Below are 15,442 nucleotides of genomic sequence, written 5' to 3' on the forward strand. Positions count from 1 at the left end.
ATATCGAACAGATGGAAAGCTTTTTAATCTCAGGAGGCTGAAAGCAAAAAAGTAAGGTAATTACAACCTCTGTCATAGAACTTCAATATGCCGATGATAATGTAGTCTCCACACATTCAGAGGAAGATCTTCAAACTATCCTAAATGTCTTTGCACAAGCATATGAAAAGCTTGGCCTCTCGCTTAACATCAAAAAAACCCAAAGTGCTTCATCAGCAAGTGCGAACCAATCCCTCTGTAGCACCATCAATCCACCTTAATGGTGCAACGCTGGAGAATGTCAATCACTTTTCTTATCTTGGCAGCCATCTCTCTGTAAAAGCTGACAGACGCTGAAATTCAGCATTGTCTGAGCTCTGCAAGTGCCGCATTCTCCTGAATGACGTGTAGAGTGTTCGAGGATCAGGATATTCGCAGGGAGACCAAAATGCTTATTTACAAAGCCATTGTACTATCGACCTTACTCTACGCCTGTGAAACATGGACCATCTATAAACACCACTCCCAACCTCTTGAAATATTCCAATGCTGCCTCCGGAAAATTCTGCAAATTACTTGGGAAGATAGGCGGACTAATGTTAGCGTATTGGAAGAAGCAAAGAGCACCAGTGTTGAAACCATGATCCTCCAACATCAACTTCGCTGGACTGGTCATGTTGTTCGAATGCCTGATCACCGTCTTCCAAAGCAGCTACTTTACTCCCAACTTAAGGACGGAAAATGGAATATCGGTGGACAGCAAAAGAGGTTTAAAGATGTTCTCAAAGCTAATCTTAAAAAATGTAACATAAGCATCGAGAACTGGGAAGCCTTGGCCCATGAGTGTCCCAATCGGAGGTCGGCCATTATCAAAGGTGCTATGGACTCTGAAGAAGCACGAGTACAGGGCGAAAGGGACAAACGAGCTAAGCAGAAGGCACGTCAAGCAAATCCTCATCGTGACCATCTGGAAAGCTATGTCCTCACTGTGGGAGGCTGTGTGGATCCAGAATTGGTCTCCACAGTCACTTACAGGCCGACTGTTAAAGACCTTATCTTGGAAGACAATCTTACTCTGCCACGAGTGATCGCCAAAGAATGTATGAGTTGTCAAAGGCCCATCTAGTCCCACATTCCATTCCCTACAGTGACCAAGCAGATGCCCAGGGCTGTGCAGTCGGCATGTCAAACCTTCAACTCCGACTCCGACTCCTCTATTTTTCTACTGTCTGACTCCTTCATAAATGGCAAATGTATATTAATGTATTATTAATAAATTAATATTAATATTAAAACATGGATTTTATTTTGAATTCGGAGTCAGTACATTTCTACCGACTCCGACTCCACCCAAAATTGCTTCCGACTCAGACTCCAACTCCACAGCCCTGCAGATGCCTATGGGAAACCTACAAGGAGGACCTGAAGGTAATGCCCCTCTCCTGCTGTTCTCAGCAACTGGTATTCAACGGTATGTGCATCTGATCCTAGAAGTATTATATGGCTCGACTGCTTTACCCTCCATGAATTTGTCAATTTCCTTTTTAAAGTCTTAAGTGAATTCCCTACTAAGTACTTCCTTTTTTGTCTGTCCTAAATCTGCCACCTTGCTGCTTCATTTGATGACCTTAGGTTCTAATATTATACAAAAAAGGGGGGAAAACTTTTATATCAATTTTTCCACACCATGCATACATTTGATATACTGCTAACGTTTCCCTTCACAATTTTTCTAAGCGAAATAGCCTTTTCTTTTAACGGAGTTACCCCAGCCCCTTGATAATTTTGGTTGCTCTAACAGGGTATTGTTGGAGGAGCACACAGACGTTTGTGATTTAGAGGATTTCCCCCCCTTACATAAACACTGTAAGACATCCTGAGGCAGCTTGAAAGCAAGCACACACAGACCAAATGGTTGCATATGCTAATTTAAATCTAGGAAACAGATTCTCTAAACCACAAAACCACAGAAGTACTAAGTTGAGGACTTACTCCTGAGAGGATTCACAGATAATACATAGCTCTGGTACACTCAAATATAAAGCTAAGCAAGCAACAAAAAATCTTGATTGCAACAGTTTACTGTTATCAGAAGTTTCAAATTAGCCAATAACAGTAAACAACCAAACGCGGCACTATAATTCTATGAAAAATTAGACAGGGATTATTCAGTTACCTCAATCCTCATATTGGTTTGCCAGATCTGCTGTGACAAAAGGAATGTAAAGCTTGCCAATTTGCTATAGTTCAGCAGAGCATCCGATTTAAGTTGTTAATGTGAAACTGAAACATTCTGAAAAGCTTAGGAAGACAGAAGAAATGGGAGAGCCTTTGCTACTGAACAAAATGAGAAACTGTCCAATACTGAAATACATATAACTACTATAGAAGGATTGCTGGGTGGAATTGGCTTAGATGGCCACTATGCAATACACTTTATGTATTCAAGGAAGGCTTTTGACTACTGAATCACCAGAGAAAAGGCTCCGTGACATATAAAACTGTTTTGAATTTGTTATTGTTTTGTTTTTTAAATTCGGAAGTGCACATGAAAGTCCGTGGGTAAATACATAAGTTCATGGGCTTTTTATGAGATGTGACATACATCTCACGTAAATGGCAGGAAAGAGAAATATGGACAACAAAAGAACACATTCACTTTGCTATCCTTTCGTATTTGAAATTTGGTTTATTCATAAGATTTCAGCTTATTAATTTTACATTTCTATTAGCATATTTCCAGTTCTTGCTGCTAGAATAAAATTAGCAATTCACTCAAACTTAGAACACTGCTTCAAAAACAATTCTACAAGGCTAAATTCAGCCTGAACCAACACCTATAGAGCTGAAAAAGTCACTTAGGACAGGCAGGAAGAGTGAAGGCTCGGGTTTGTTTTTTTTAATGACAGGGATTCTGAAAGAGAATTAGACAAAATCATGGAAGATAAAGCTATCAATGGCTACCAGCCATGATGGTTATCCTCTGATCCCACCGTTGGAGGCAGCATGCTTCTGAATACCAGTTGCTGGAAACCGCAGGAAGAGAGAGTGCTCTTGCACTCAGGTCCTGCTTGTGGGCTTCTCATAGGCATCTCGTTGGCCACTGTGAGAACAAGATGCTATATAACATACACCATTGGTTTGATCCAGCAGGCTATTCTTAAGTTAAATAAGAATCTGCAAGGGAATGTCATTCAGTAGACAAACTAAGGGGAACCTGTTGCCCTCCAGATGTTGCTGGACTACAATTCACATCATCCCTCACCGTTAGCAACATTGGCTGGGGTTGTTTGGAGCTTTAGCCCAACACCGATAGGGGAAGGAGGAGAATTTTGGGGTTTATTCTTGGACAGAGTACGTGATATACAGAATTAAACTCCTGTCAAGAGAGTATTTTAGCTTCTCCTTATAGCAAGAAAGATTAAACGAAGGCCATTGAAATAATCAAGAAAGTAGACTCAATTATTTAAATCAAGTTTCTCATTTTCATCATATATTTCCTGAAGCATACATGCATAGTCGTGTTGTAACTATTTACATATACATTAGTTTGCAGCTAAAAACTGAACCTTTATACAACCTGGGACCACAATCTAAAATTTTTGGATACATGTAATGGCGAGCAATGTTCTATACATACATTTAGAATTACTTCACCCTTCCATTTAACAACTCACCAGGTAGACACAGACTACCAAGAATGCCTTGCAGGCTAAGTGAGTGGGCTTGCAGATGATATATGGAGTGTTTCATCCCTTTTCTGCCAGCCCACTTAGTTTCTGTGCTAGCTGCAAAGGAAGAAAAAGCTGCTCTCACAACCACCAGCATGGAAATGCAGTGGGATGACAGAAGTGGGAGAGATTACTTCATCTCTCCTCCACCAGTCTACTTGGTTGAATGCTTTATTTTTCAAAAACTAGCCTGCACCTCCATATTGGCCATAAAAGACATATACACCTCATTTTATCAGCTTTAAACAGAAGGTACCCATTTGCTCTTTTTCCTCTGAGCTCAATTAAGGACATATTCTCTAAATCTGCTCAGATTACCTTACCTCCTGAGGTCTAGCACACCTACATGAGAGGAAGAATTATGATGTTGAAGAATTACAACAACTGGTACCATTTATTACCTGCCCTTTACCCAGAGGTCCTAGGGAAGGTTACAACAATGTTAAAATATGGCATTAAAAACAACCTAAAATCATAAAATCATCCATGTCCGAATTCCTATGATTCAACAAGAAGAAGCCAACCTCACCTCTGAGCATGTTATTTAACTCCTCCTACACCATACTGAGAAATTAAGAACTATTTCTCTTAAAATGGGAATGATGGATGGAATAGGAAATCAGATCAGAATACAACTCATCAGGCCTAATAAATGTGTATTTGTGCCCTTTGATTAATCTTAAAGCCTCAGATATTAAGAGACAGCAACAGCATAGCTTATAAGTAGAAGTAGCTTGGAAATGCATAAAGCAAAGAAAAGGGGAAGCTGTGGTCAAAGAGGAAAATTTCACAGAGCGTCCATTCAAAAATCAAGCTGTAAACAACTCAGATTGAGAGTTGGAAACAACCAAACCGACAGAAAGGCGGGTACCAACCTGGCACATGGATGGGCAGGGCAGCAAGTGTAAAGAGACCACCCCAAATGTGTAAGATATTGTTATATATGGTTATAGAGTATGCTTTTTGTTAAGAAATATGCATGACGTGTAATCACTTTATAAAGCTCTGCTTGGCATATCTTGGGCAGAGAAGGTCCTTGGTGGCCCCTCTCCCAATGGTCCATTGGTCTTTGTATTTCTAATAAACTGTCCTTTGGAGCACAATCAAATGATTGAATAGTTTTCCTTCCACATCAGCCTCTTTGATAGGGTAGTGCTTGCTGTAAAAAGTTCGCATTGCCAGATTCAGCTTTCATCCTGGTTTCTTGAGAAATGGCTGTTGCCAAGAATGGTTTTGCACAGTTTAGTTGGTGTGTCAGCTCTATCCACTCCCAGAGAGATCATATCTGGCTGAGATAACATACCTTAGTTAGCACCTAGAGCAGGGGTGCGGAATTTTTGGCCCTCCAGATATTGCTGAACTGCAACTCCCGTCAGCCCCAGCAAAGATGGCCAACGGCCAGGGATGGTGTGAGCTGTAGGTTAGCAACATCTGGAGGACCAAAGGTTCCTTACCCCTGACCTAGAAGGAGTTCCTGCAGTAATTTCTGCATAGAACTGCCTCTGAAAAAGTCCAAAAACTTCAGCTTGTCTAGAATGCTGCAACCAGAGTGTTGACTAGAACCTGTCTTGGGTTTTTTTCTTAGGATTGCAACAGCTACACTAGCCTCTGGTACATTTATGGGCACAATTCAAATAACTGAGGTTTACCCTTAAAGCCTTAAATAGTTCAGGGTCAGAATATTAGCCTTCCTGTTCATTAAAATCTATTGGAGAAGCTTTTCTCTGCATCCCACTGGTAATGGAAGTGTCTAATGGTAAAGTCCATTTTTGGAGCCTAGGCTGTGGAACTCCTTACGATGAGATGGTCTTATGCCGTTTTGCAAAGACCTTTGCTTGTAAGCGGTTAGCCTGCCAAGCTGAAATTACTTTGCCAATTCCTTGAAGAATGATTTCTAAAATTTTAAATGATTTTAAATTATTTTTTATCTGCTATATTCCTGTTTTGTCATCTTTTACTGTTGACATTTTTCAAAAATGTTGTGTTTATAAACATGGCAAGATGCATTTGAACACGACTTACAATCATCAACTAGCTTAAATACCCATTTTGACTGTTTATATTAATATATACATTTAAATTCAGACTGATGGAATAGTTTTATTGCCAATGTCAGCTGGTGATTTCCCCCCTTTTGTTATGTCTGCAAATAAAAATTCAAAATATACACATACACACATATATACACACGCACATATACATATATATAAAGATGGGTTATAAAACATGATGATAATATTAATTTGTCTGACTAGTTCATATACTCAGAACAGAAGCCATAGGATCAGGTAGCCTTCTCAACTTGCAACTCTGATCATATGCTGAGAAATCAATCATGAATTAATATTATTTAATGTTTATAAAGCAAATACAAATTTCTAAGCATTGCACATATATTAAATGATAAAAGTCTCTGCCTGCATAAGGCACACACACTTGTAATTAAGAATTAGATTTGAGACTTGCTCTCATTTCTGTGCATGCTCTCTCACTTCCAAAGCAGACTTTTCTGTCACATACTGTAACCTGTAAGAGCCCCAAGCAAAAATGGGCAGGGATGATGTTTGAACGAAGAATACCAGCACAAAGACTTTAGGAGACCAAATCTGCCCCAAAGCACTTCTAACGCACAAAATTCTTGACAGTTTTCAGGGTAATTCTCTGGATGAGCCTGGCATAGGCTTACATGGTCAGAATGAAAATGAAAGAAACTGACTGTAAGAATGAAATAGAAGGCAGTTAGCTACTAGCCAACATGTTTTGTGGGAAGAGAGGTATATGTTTACTTTACATAGTCTCTTTCTTCCCTTCCATATCAAAAACACCTTGTTCTCTGTTTCCTAGGCTTCCAACATCCAAGCCAGAATAGTGTTTTATTGAAAATGCAGTATGAGTTTCTCTTTTATGCTGATCTCCTTGACTCATGTGCTGCCTTTGTCTTTATGCTTTGTGTTGCTCCTCATATAGAGATTTATATTTAATATTAAGCAAAAGTGTCCAAGAACCTTTTCTTACTTTAAAATTAGAAATAAAATTAAGTCAGAAAGCCAAATTGTGGGTTCCATACTGGCAAATACAAGACATTAGTAGTTTCCATGAGAAATGTTTAGGCACCTGGAAAGTCAGGAACCTTTTCTCACACTTTATAGTTGAATAAAAAGCTTTTTTTCTATTAAATTTCTGTAACCATTTTGAGTTAAGCTGAAAATATAGGGATAGATCCAATGTTGCACGATGGAACTTTTCCTTTCTCCCCCCTCCATGCAACCCAAGAGGGTTGGGGATCCTCCAGAGCAGATTTTGGGGTTGCATGGGAGGCTGGAGAGGGAAAAGAAATGTGAAACTGGAAGCCTCATTGCACAATATTTCTTTGGCAGAACAGGCTGACTTCATTTGATGCCACCCATTGTAAATGAAATTTTGAATTTTTAATGCTAAAAACGTAAGAGCTTGCTGGATCAGGCCACTGGCCCATCTGATCCAGTATCCTGTTCTCACAATCGCTAGCCACATGTCCAGGGGAAGCTAGTAGAAATTCGGTAATACGCAAAACCCCTTGAGGTTTAAGAACCTACCTATAGCCCACAGATATTTCTGTCAAACTTTAAAAAGTAGGGAAATTGGGCAGCTATAGTGAATGCACCAGGGGAGCAGGAGACCTGACCTCCTCTCTGAGACAATTGTACTGCCCTACAAATTTGTCAAAATGCAAACACAATTTAGGTTGGTCTTTCACAGTCCAATCCACTTCCTGTGTAGCTTAGAAGAATTTGGTAACATGTGCCTCTGAGCATATGGTGAATGGTGGCAACACCTGCAATCAGCCCAAATATCAGAAACAAGACATATGCTGTGCTGATCTTGTTTTAGCAGGGAGAAAGCAACAATATTAATACTATTGATATAGCTCAGAAAGTCACTTTAAATGTTTGATTTACTTTGTAATTTTAATGAAGTTTCCTATAGTAAATTATTTTCTTTTGCTTCTGTTTCTATGAATATGTGAAGTACAGCAACACTTTACCACAGAAAATAATGGGAAGCAACCCATGGAAAGACAAAAAAGAATCATCAATCTCAAGATGCTGCAAAGTGGATTTTGAAACTGAGAACCATGGCTGCACAAGGCCTGAACAAAGAATTTGATCTCCCCTCCTTCTACAATATTTTTGCTTATATGAGGTGGAAGATAATAAATTTAGATTTCACAAGAAACAGTAGTTTTATTTTTATTGCTATATGCTTGCTCTTTTGAGATATACCCTGAACAATCTAAAATAATGGGCATTTAATGATCATCCCTGACTTTTACCAAAAGCCGGTACACCTGAAATTTATGTCTAAGTTTTTTTTTTCCTGTGGGTTCCCTTAACACTTTCCCTTCCAGGGATTTCAAAACAGATGTTTTTCAGCTATCTACAATGTTTTTAAATGGCAAAAGAAATTGTTTAATGGGTTTATTTATGAATGATGATAATGAGGGTTACACAAATGTGTAACTTTTAAAGTTGTGTTTTAAGTATAATTTATTAATTGTTCCTTTTATTTAGGGAAACCCAGAGGAAAGCCTATTTTGACAAAAACACATTGGACATTAATAAAAAGTGCCTTACAAAATGTTATGAAGCAATGGTAGAAAAAATACATTTTCTACAGAGATTTAGAAGTAGAAAATGTTCTGTGATTTCTCCCCACAGATGATTATACTCCCAGCCCACTTTAAACACAAATTGTTGTATCTACAAGCTTTTGAATTTAGTTTTTACAAGTTGGATTTACAACAAAAGATTGTAGTATAAGGTGTTTTATTTATGGTTTCAGCCAGCCATGCTCTCCTCCAAAAGACACTAATCCTTTCTCTCTTTTCCCTTATAGCACTGGTCAGTATGCATTTCGTAACCACTGAGCATGTTAGTCCTCATTGACCTGTTCTGGAGTCCCCAGCAGGACTTTTTTCTAAAGTTTTTTCAAACACTGGGTTTCTTTCAAGCTTTCTGAAACCTCCCATCTGGTGTTTAGATGGTGGTGTTTCAGCTACTGCACTCATTTCTAAACATTAGAAATAGAAGGAATAATGATTTCTATTTGACAGGTTACTATATTAGGTGAAATTGACACTACAAACCTTGAGCAAATTCTAGGATAAATCTGGAATTCGCTTAAGCAAATCACCATTTATGATATTAGGTTTGTACTTCTAATGGAACCTTTCAACTATGTGAATAACCTGTAGCTTGATCTAAAGCTAACTACCAAGTATCCAAACAACTCAAGAACCATCACCCTGAAGGATCAGGTTTGCAGTCCAGGGTTAATTCTGGATCCAGCTTTGTCACAGGAGGCCCAGGAGGCCAGAAGTACCTTTTATCAGCTTTTGCTAGTGCAACAGCTGCAACCATTCATGAATTGGGATAGCTTAACTACAATAATTCAGGGATTGTTAAATTCAAGACTGGACTACAGCAACACACCATGTGGTTTTTCGCTTGTGTTTGGTCCAGAACCTACAGTTAGTGCAGAATGCTACAGCATGATTGCCTACAAAAATGAGACCATGTCAACATACAACACCCCTGCTCAGAGATCTGCACTGGCTGCCAATTTATTACTGGGCCAAATTCAGTTTGTTGCTATTAGTATATAGGACCCTCAACAGCTTGAGGACAGTTTACTTAAAGGATCACCTCATCCCATATATGCCCACTCAAACACTTAGATCTGTGGAACTGGCACTTTTAACAAGTGCCACATAACGTTCATTCCACATTTGCAAGGAATCGATCCTTTAATGTGCCAACACCCTTTCTTTAGAACTCTCTGCCCATTAACATTAGGCAGGCAGTTTTGCTGTATTGTTTTCAGCACCTGCTAAAACCTTTTTTGTTTCAGCAATCCTATCCAGATAAACCGCTGAGTCCTGCTTCACATTAATACACATCAACATGCAAGTTGATTTCCTGTAGTGCAATCCCATGCCATTAGAGTAGGGTGACACAATTTGTGTGGGTTCAAGTTAATGTCCTAATGATAGGTGTGAATCAAGGACTCCTTCCTTGTAAGTAACTTCCACTGAAATCAATAGAACAGTTACAAATTAAGTGTTCAGCACTGGGGTACTGTAGTTCATTCATTTCAGAGTACTGGTGTAGATGATCAAATATAGTACAGTAGGGTCCCACTTGTCTGCGTCCTGTTTTTCAGCGTTTCACTAATTCAGCAGCACCAGCGGGGTGATCAGCTGTAGCGTGGGGAGCTCCAGCCACCATACTCCAGCTGACAGCTATCAGCTGGAGCGTGTGAGCTCCCTGTGCTACAGCTGAGTAGGGCCCCACCTTCTGGCAGTTTTTGCTTTTCGGCGGGGACCTGGAATGGAACCTGCCGTATGAGTAGTTATGCCGAAACCAAGAGGAGTTGGGCAACTATAAAATATCACTGCACTTCTTATTGGTTGCATTCACATATCAGAATTCAGAGGGCAGAGATAATGCTATTTTTTATACTCCCAGAACCTGGGAACACTGACAACTTCAGGAAGAAGGGCATGATATCACTTCTGTGTGCGCTGATCTCATCCAAAATGATTGTCCTCTCTAACTTATTGATCTATCAATACAAGCAGAAAGATCTTTTTTCTTCAGTAACTGGATGACTAAATAGCTTTAGCAAAGTGCTTAATTTGTAAAACAAATTTGTATCCATAATCTAGCATTTAGTGAAACAGCAGAAGAAGCCAACGTGGCTTCACAAATGACCTGAAAACAAAAAAAGACACATACAGAAAGTGGAAAGGCCAGGCCACATAGGAAGAGTACAGGCAGGTATCACAGAATTGCAGGGATGGTGTCAGGAAGGCTAAAGTTGAGAATGAGCTGAGGTTAGCAACTGATGCTAAAAGCAACAAAAAAGCTTTCTTCAGGTACATCCATAGTAAAAGACAGAGAAAAGAAATGGTGGCACAGCTACTCAATGAGGATGGCAAAATGATAACAGATGACAAAGAAAAGGCAGAAGTCCTCAATTCCTACTTGGGCTCAGTCTTCTCTTAAAAAAGGGTGTATGACCCTCCCGGGAAACATGAAGTAGAAGGGGCAGGATTGGAGCTTGACAGACGAATGGTCAGGAAATACCTAATCACTTTGAATGAGTTCAAATTGGCAGGGCCCGATAAACTACATCCTAGAGTACTGAAGGAACTGGCTGAAGAACTCTAAGAACCACTGTCTATTATTTTTACGAAATCGTGGAGGACTGGTGAAGTGCCGGATGACTGGAGGAGAGCTAATGTTGTGCCTATCTTCCAAAAGGGCAAAAAGGAGGAACCGGGGAACTAAAGACCAGTCAGCCTAACATCAATCCCTGGAAAAACTCTGGAGCAGATTATAAAGCAGTCAATCTGTAAGCACCTTGAAAACAATGCAGTGATAACTAGGAGCCAACATGGATTTATGAAGAACAAATCCTCCCAAACTAATCTTATCTCATTTTTTGATCTGGTAACCTCCCTTGTAGACTGTGGGAATGCTGTGGACATAATATATCTTGACTTCAGCAAAGCTTTTGACAAAGTGCCCCATGATATTCTGATTAGCAAGCTAGCTAAATATGGGCTGGATGGAACAACTATGAGGTGGATCCACAGCTGGCTCCTACATATCAATGGTTCCTTCTCAAACTGGGTGGAAGTAATGAGTGGGGTACCAGAGGGCTCGGTCCTGGGCCCAGTGCTCTTCAACATTTTTGATAACAGCTTGGATGAGGAGGTACAGAGCATGAAATTTGCAGATGATACAAAATTGGGGGGCATAGTTAATACCGTGGAAGACAAACAAAATTCAAAGGGACTTTGATAGGCTGGAGCATTGGGCTGAAAACAACAGAATGAAATTCAACAGGGATAAATGCAAAGTTCTACACTTAGGAAAAAGAAACCAAATGCACAGTTGTAAGATGGGGGATACTTGGGCTCAGCCATACGACATGTGAGAAGGATCTTGGAATTGTCATTGATCACAAGCTGAATATGAGTCAACAGTGTGATGTGGCTGCAAAAAATGGAAATCCTGTATTAGGCTGCATTAACAGAAGTATAGTTTCCAAATCACGTGAAGTATTAGTTCCCTTCTATTCAGCACTGGTTAGGCCTCATCTTGAGTACTGCGTCCAGTTCTGGTCTCCGCACTTCAAAGGATGCAGACAAACTGGAATGGGTTCAGAAGAGGGCAACAAGGATGATCAGGGGACTAGAAACCAAGCCCTATGAGGAGAGACTGAAAGAACTGCGCATGTTGAGCCTGGAGAAGAGAAGACTGAGGGGAGATATGATAGCACTCTTCAAGTACATGAAACGTTGCCACACAGAGGAGGGCTGGGATCTCTTCTCAATCATCCCAGAGTGCAAGACACAGAATAATGGGCTCAAGTTGCAGGAAGCCAGATTTCAACTGGACATCAGGAAAAACTTCCTGTTAGAGCCATTATGACAATGGAACCAATTACCTAGACAGGTAGTGGGCTCTCCGAAATTGGAGGCATTCAAGAGGCAGCTGGACAGCCATCTGTCGGGAATGCTTTGATTTGGATTCCTGCATTGAGCAGGGGGTTGGACTTGATGGCCTTATAGGCCCCTTCCAACTCTACTATTCTTATGATTCTATGTTTCTGAAGTTGGGTTACCAGTAGTAGTTTACATGACAACTCTGCTGTGAGTTCTCCATTTTAGATTTTGAACATAAATGTATCTCTCACTTTTGTTTCCCCTTCTGCAGTTGCAAACTGCTCATAGACTTTATTTTTTACAATCAAGCAGCACATAACGTTTGTTAAATAAATAAAATTTGCATGTAGATTTTTTTAAAAAGAAACTCCTGTTATTTATAAAAGTTTTACTATTGAACATGTGGTATTATTCCTGCAATTATACTGTTACTTTGTGATGCTTCATATGTGCAATATTTGGGAAGCCTGGAACACCAGAATATGCTCTTTCGTGAGACCTCTAAATAAAATATTGGATGAAATACCAGCTTGAGGAAAGGTCATGGAAGGGCACTGAATCAGGATGATGAAATAGTTAGGATGGCTGAAACATAGTATAATGGACAGCTGATAGGAAACTTATAACCATAGTTAGAAAACTAAGGATAGGGTAGAATGTTGGATAGTAATAGTGACTAGTGGTAAACATGTTTATGAAGAAGTGTTGAATAACATGCAAAAATAGCCAAAACACATTAGGTCATTAGGATACATAGCATATTAGGAAGAACAGGAGGTAATCATGACCTCTCACATGCCAGGAGGCAAGGATAAGTTGGGGAGTGCCAAGGAAACGCCTGGGGTGAAGCAGGTGGAGTGACATATATTTACTAGGAAGAGGAGGAAGAAGAGCATCACACTATCACCCATGACAGAGTGGCTACATCGCACATGATTACAACAGCCCATGGCTTGGTAAAATTCTTATCTGCCTAGCTGGACTGATCACCCAGTTAGGAGGTTTAATGCTCTGCATGGAATGGTAAGCTGTTCAGGTATCAGGTTAACAGATTTATGTGTGAATTTATGTGTCAGTGTGGGGTATTGCTTATTAGAACTGTATTCATTATAAGGTGTGAATAAAGCATTGAAAACCATCTCATGTGTACACTGTCTATTGGGGACCAAAATAGAGTGCTAGGTGGAACGGGCTGCTGTAAAAGATCCTATTGTAGGTCAGTCAGGCACTAGTATGACCAAACTAATAACATGATTGGCTGAAAGGTAACAATGTCTCATGTACCCTTTACTTGAGGCAACTCTCGTTATTCACGAATCTGAATTCACAGAGTGAAGGTAGTTTGTACATTTCAACAATCACACACATAGCCTGAACAGTGAAAGAAGTTTCCATTTTGTTCCAAGGCACCATGATGTTTGTTCTTGGTGTTTTCTATCACAAAAATATCATTTCCACCTCTGCTGCTCATTAAGCAAATTTTGCCTCCAAACAGGACACTAGGATCAAGTGAGCATCCTAAACATCCAATTCACTTATTTTCTCAGTACGATGACCTAGTCAGAACACCAAAAATCAGACCTCAAGATTCGGGTTACAGTTTTAACAAACTTTCCTGACATTGTGAAGAACACCATCCAAAATCACAATTATGATGAGCAGTAGATAATTTCTTACAATAAATAATTTAAAGACAAGTTGCAAATGAAGACACATTATAACACTTAACAACCAAGGCAAGATGAATGTAAATAATGAGTTGATAAGAATCCCCACACAGCCATGAAGCTCTTTGGGCCAGTCACTGCCTCTCAGCCTTAGAGGAAGGCAATGGTAAACCCCCTCTGAATACTGCTTACCATGAAAACCCTATTCATAGGGTCACCATAAATCGGGATTGACTTGAAGGCAGTCCATTTCAAGAATGCAGAAGACAGAAGATATACTTGGCAGAACAAGGAAAAGGTTGTCAAACCAGAATGGCAAATATTAGACTACATCTTATACCACTTGGCAAGAACGAGATGGACTTATTGACTCACCAATCAGATAAAAGTCAGATCCAGCAGAATTACAACAGAGTCTCTTGAATTTGGGTCCATCCCCCGAAACCACTATCAACTGAAAGCAGAAAAAAATCACAGATCTGGTACCTGTCATATGTTACCCAACACGTAGATCCTCCTTTTACAAAAGACAAAAATGTAAATGGATTGCCTGTAAGTCGATCCCGACTTATGCGGCCCTATAAATAGGGTTTTCATGGTAAGCGGTATTAAGAGGGGGTTTACCATTGCCTCCTTCTGATGCTAGTCCTCCCTAGCTGGCTAGGGCCTACTCAGCTTGCCACAGCTGCACAAGCCAGCCCCTTCCTTGTCTACAACTGCCACCTGGGGGGCAACTGGGCTCCTTGGGACTATGCAGCTTGCCCACGGCTGCACAGGTGGCAGGGCACGTAACCCCTGAGCCACTCACTGTGGGGGTGATCTTTAGCTGGCCCTTGACACCCAGGAGACACGAGCAGGGATTTGAACTCACAGACTCTGGACTCCCAGCCAGGCTCTCCTCCCCACTGTGCTATACCAGCTGTACAAAGGACAAAACCACCAACAAATCATATAACATATCAATGTATACAGTGGTGACCTATGATTTGATGGTCATTTTGTAAAAATTATAATACATAAGGATCCACGCCTTGGAGCCATGCTTTTCCAACATGGTGGCACTAGATAATACTGAACACGTGATATTTACAGTTCAGTCAATAGAGACTGATGTGATCTGTAATTTGATGGTGGCAGTGGGAATCTGTGAAAAAATATGCAATTTCAAGAGGTTTTGCTTTACTGGACCTAGTGTATATGTGTGTGCGCACACATGCATGCCTTATCTGTCCCTTTCTGGTACTTCATTCTCTCCTAACTCCTGTAGCACCCCACTTTCTCCCCCTGATCACTTAATTTTCTTTCCTCCATTCTCTCAGATCTTTCCCTTCTCCCTCCTACCCTCTTGGTCACTTCACACTCTGGAAGAAAAAGGAAACCACCCTCACTACCTCGTGACAAAAAGGACAGTAAGAGTGTGTGTGTTGTGCATGTACGCTTCAAAGCTTTGAGAATGCCAGGTGAAGTTCTCTGCACTTACATGCCACATTTGCAATCCCAGGCCTTGGGATCTCATAGGGTCTAGGCAGTCACTGTTCTGTTCCTCCTATTTATCAACAATAACCAGAAAC

The 15,442-nt window shown here is 40.3% G+C and overlaps 1 protein-coding gene across 7 annotated transcripts in view; it reads right to left on the reverse strand.

Annotated features, from left to right (window-relative positions):
- The window catches only part of SPIN1 (spindlin 1), a 64,574-nt gene that overhangs the window by 43,483 nt on the left and 5,649 nt on the right, over nt 1–15,442 (reverse strand). The window contains exon 2 of one of the 7 annotated variants that reach the window (XM_061626137.1): nt 14,247–14,325. The exons of the other annotated variants lie outside the window; for them this stretch is intronic. The gene's annotated coding sequence lies outside the window, so the exon portion shown is untranslated. The remainder of the gene's footprint in view (nt 1–14,246; nt 14,326–15,442) is intronic. 7 annotated transcript variants of the gene reach the window in all.

Source organism: Rhineura floridana, chromosome 1, assembly GCF_030035675.1.
Source record: "Rhineura floridana isolate rRhiFlo1 chromosome 1, rRhiFlo1.hap2, whole genome shotgun sequence".
Classification (NCBI taxonomy): Eukaryota; Metazoa; Chordata; class Lepidosauria; order Squamata; family Rhineuridae; genus Rhineura; species Rhineura floridana.